The sequence below is a fragment of the Hibiscus syriacus genome, unplaced genomic scaffold (assembly GCF_006381635.1).
Source record: "Hibiscus syriacus cultivar Baekdansim isolate YM2019G1 unplaced genomic scaffold, ASM638163v2 tig00113123_pilon, whole genome shotgun sequence".
Classification (NCBI taxonomy): Eukaryota; Viridiplantae; Streptophyta; class Magnoliopsida; order Malvales; family Malvaceae; genus Hibiscus; species Hibiscus syriacus.
The window spans coordinates 1,605,241-1,610,045 of record NW_024063443.1 but is presented as its reverse complement, the minus strand read 5'-3'; the positions used below and the strand labels follow the sequence as shown (position 1 = coordinate 1,610,045).

General features: G+C 34.2%; 1 long non-coding RNA gene across 1 annotated transcript; it reads left to right on the top strand.

Annotated features, from left to right (window-relative positions):
• Nucleotides 1-1,921: 1,921 nt before the first annotated feature.
• Nucleotides 1,922-4,192, top strand: LOC120185443. The gene is made up of 3 exons (XR_005522119.1): nt 1,922-2,046; nt 2,577-3,127; nt 4,105-4,192. It is a non-coding gene; the product is annotated as an uncharacterized LOC120185443 (long non-coding RNA).
• Nucleotides 4,193-4,805: the final 613 nt, after the last annotated feature.

Sequence of the window (4,805 nt, the reverse complement as noted above, 5' to 3'; positions counted from 1 at the left end):
AAAAGAGAATTGCTATGTGCCTCGTTAAAAATTCCCCTAATCCTAGTCGGAGGAAAGAGTACACGGGACAATTAGAGTTTACAAGTCTAAGGAAACATCCATAGAACCAAACATAATCCTGCTCATGTCCAACCTAATGCAGAAACTGCAGAACCGAAGCCGGGGGCGTGACAAGAGTATCGCATTGAAATTCACCAAACTTGGTTAATTTAGCCACCTCATCCGCAACTCAATTTCCCTTTCTAGCAATGTACTCTATTCTCACCAACTAATCCTGCTTCAACAACTCCGAGACGTGATGAAGAATGATCAGTTCAGCACAGGGAACCATGTGTTTCTCAATCATGGACAAAGCACCCAAACTATCGACCTCAACAATGATCTTACGAAAATCACTCCTCGCGCAAGGCAGAGCCTACGGAAAACACCCCAAATCTCTGCTTCCACAATCAAGCATACCCTTATAAATTTCATGAAGCCGTTGCACCAACTTCCATTGTGATCACGAATAACACCACCACAGGTTGTATACCTTATCATTTTAGAAACAACGCCTTAAAAATCTTAAACCAATCAACAGGGGGAGGATCCATCTCTTTGGTCTCACCCTATGCCCTGATGATCAACCTACACACTATACCTCGTCGCTAGAGCAATACAATGACTTCCTTCAAATGTACACTCTTCTTCATTATCGAATGACAATCATCTATCGGTATCTCAAAGTAATAACATTTCTTCTGGGCCATATGTTCCACACAATCTATTAAAATTATTAGCATTTAATTTTATCGCTAGACTATTTTTAAAATTTGAGGAAGTCATTGTGCAATCTATACACTAGTTAGAAATCATCGTGTAGTCTTTCCTAAATATTGCAGCAAACATTTTAATTCAAAAAATAATTTTTGACGCACCATGGGCAAACTTTTTTCACCATGTTATTCTAGCAGTTTTGTCGGACAAATTATCACACATATTTATAACGGATCATTATTTTTCAAGGTGGAGATATATATATATATATATATATATATATATTTATGTTATATGAATAATTTATAAAATTTTAAGGGGTGAAAATATAATATTAATAAAAATATAAAATTAATAAAAATATAAAAAATTATTTAATATATTATAATTTAAATTTTTTAAGAGGGAGGCCACCTCCGACCATTCGAGGATAATGGGAAAATGAAAATTATAATGTGAAATAAAAATTGTATATTTTTCAGGATAAAATTATAAAGAGTAAACGAGTTTATCTAAACTATCAATTTTCTATTCTGATATCTAAACCTTTAAAAAAATCAAAATCATACTTGAGATTTAGTTATTTATGTTATTGAATAATTTATAAAATTTTAAGGGGTGAAAATAATATTAATAAAATATAAAATTAATAAAAATATAAAAAATTATTTAATATATAATTAAATTTTTTAAGAGGGAGGCCACCTCCGACCATTCGAGGATAATGGGAAATGAAAATTAATATGTGAAATAAAAAAATTGTATATTTTTCAGGATAAAATTAAAGAGTAAACGAGTTTAATATCTAAACTATCATTTAGTCTATTCTGATATCTAAACCTTTAAAAAATCAAAATCATACTTGAGATTTAGTTTTTATTTCATTTTAGTACCATATTAAAAATTAACATTAAGATTTGAAAATAAAATAAAATTTTAAATACTAAGACAAACCAAAACTGATATTTTTATTATATATGTTAAATTTTAATAGTAAAATAAAATAAACAAAAAAAATAAATATTAACTATAATTTTTTTAAAAAAATAAAATTTATATAGTAAAATGGGAAAATGATTTCTGGGAGAGGCAATGAGCCACCCGCAGTTCCTCTTGCAATCGACATAGTTAGAAAGTGGTAAATATTGGATCAGTGTCAGGTTTTAAACCCAGATTTCTGCGTATAAAATCCCCCTTCCGTGTTTGGGAAGACAAACTGCAAAAGTCTACTTTTTCAAAGGCTAGAAAAGGAACATACTTCAAAGATCACAAGAACCAAGCTCTGCAACTGTAAGCTTCTTTTGTCCTCTTTTCATTTCTGCTTTATACCTTCTTCAATGCCATTCAAATTTTAATTCTTTAGCTACATTTTATGGTTTGGGAATTTAGATTGGCAATTTATGAACTGGGTTTGTTCTTAATTTCGTAAGAAAGTGAAAAAAAAAGATTTGATCTTTAATCAGCAGTGTACAAGAACTGAAGCTCTTTCCAAGTTAGAAATAATTTTCCTGGTTTGCTTACTTTTAGCTGTGTAGAAGAGGAAAATATGTGGCGTTGTACTGGAATTTTCGTTTTGGAGGATTTGTAAGTTTCTTAAACGGAAAATAATGTTGGACTCATAATTTGGTGTTTCTTTCACTTTCCCTTCTTTTTGGTTACTTAATTGCTTCTTCATCTCAAATTCATTTCAAAGTGCATGATAAAATGGAATTAGATTATATATTTCTTTGGTTACTAGATATATTTTGTGTATATATAAAAGTGAGGAAAACTATGGTTTGAGGAAATGATTTTGTGTTAGCATATTTCATGTTTCGCAGGACCAATGGCAGGGACTGCTGGTCCACATAAATTTTCTGAACGGATAGAAGCTCCGGGGATGAAACTGTAGTTAACGTTGCCGAATGAAGGGATCGGACAAGAACTGTCGGAGGAACATGATAATGAACAGCAAGATCGTTTCATTTGAACAAGCCAGTGAAGGTTTGGATTTAGGGAATTTGGAGCTGTATACTGGGATGACTTGTCAGTCCCTAGATGATGCAAGGGATTTTTATTTCGAATATGCCAAGCGCACTGGGTTTACCATACGAACGAATCGGATTCGACACTCGCTAAAGAGCACGTCTATAATTGGACGGGATTTTGTGTGTTCTAGAGAAGGTTTTTGAGCGGCGAAGAATACACAGAAAAGACACAGGGTTCTTCCTCCAAGGCTGGTTACAAGAGAAGGGTGCAAAGCAATGATAGGTTGGCAGTTAGTGATGGAGGTAAATGGGTTGTTACCAAATTCGTACGTGAACACAGCCACAAGTTAATGGCACACTGCAAATTTCCCGGAGAGCTGCCAACTGTTAACATGCTCACTGAGGTCTTAGATGCCCGAAAGTAGTCTAGTGAAACTTCATGCTAAGAACTCTGTGTAGCACTCAAAAAAAAAATTGTGAAGAGATCTTGCCAACGGTTATACATGAAGGTTCTATGCTTGGTTTGTGGATCTAGGCATCAGATATATATCGTAAGGTTGCATTCCATTGTTGTGCATTTTGGCTAGGTAATAACAAAATGGTCTGAGAATATCATGATACCTATGGTGTTTGTTTAGAAAATATTTTTTCATGTTCATATATCGAGCTAGTGCAGAGGGGGAGTATGTGAACCGTATAAAAGTTTCCAAGACAATGTAGCCTTTACTTGTAATCCGATATTGAACCTCATTCTCAATCTTTTTCTTTTTGCGGTTTATGCATTACGTTTGAGAGTCCAAAAGCTGTATTGAAGTTCATACTAGAGACCAAAGAAGAATGAACCTACGGGTATGTGATGTTTGGCAACTTGCCTACACTTATCATGTTACCAAAAGATTCTATGAGAAGTTTATACTAGAAATGGGAGATTCTTTAACTTGTGAAGTAGCTTCTAAGAGTTAGAGAAGCATAGGAAACAGGGATAACACTATACTAGTGGCTTGAGTTTGGAAACTGGACCATTAACTATTAGTCTTCGAGCTAGTGTAATTATGAATTTTTTGACCGTGATACTATGTTACTATGAATTTTTCTCATCTTTAGCTGTTCAGTTAATTATTTTGACCTTCTTCTACTTTTATTATGCCTTGAACTGCAACTCGCTGTGTTTGTTTGTTTATAAAGTTGTCACCCTATGCATGTACTTCCCAGATCCCACGAGTGAACATGCTCGACTTTCACCGCAACCATTGTACTAACATGATTCTTAAATTTTTGGAAAAAAAAATTCCGGTCGACAATCATGCTCATGATGCTCCTTTACTGTTTGACACTTGCATTGATGCTTTTGCAACCGACTCCGGGTTTGGTGCTATTTCAGGAAGAGAAGGATAAAAAATACAGGATCTATACAACAAGCTACAGCGCGAAAAGAACGGTCTGCTGCATTTCAACATCTACAGATAATTCTCAAAGATCTTGAAGAACATGCTGAATTCGTGTCGATTAGAGTTGAAGACATAGTTGACAGCCTGAAAGGGTTTAACTTAATGACTGTAGCTTAACTAGCCACGACCACCGTAAGTTTTCTGTGGGATCGGATTAGACCTAATTCATAACATTAAACTGCTAAAATCAGCCCTTGGGTTTCGACATTCTAAAGTGTTCTGAGACTGACATTGTAGTTCATTAGCATAAACACTGTATCTTAGGATTCACTGTGAAAGAAGAAATATATTGTAACCAATTTGTAATCAAGTCGAACTGTAAGAAGTTCAAGCTCAACCTGAAATTAAAGGGTCGTAGTTCGGTTAAGCTCGATTGAGTTCAACTTTTAAAGCCGCAATTCACTTTTTGAGCTTGTTCAATTAAGCATGATTCGTATGCTCGGCTTTACACTCGATGTTTATGTTCGAGATTGAGTAGTAACTAAAATAGAAAAGCTGAATTAAGCTTGTAAGCTATTTGAGTCGAGTTGCTTGATAGCTAAAGCTTAAGCTCCACTCAACAAGAAATGATATCCAAACGCAAGTACCTCATAAGGACCTAATTACAACTTTTTAATTTACTTTAAGTCTTGGT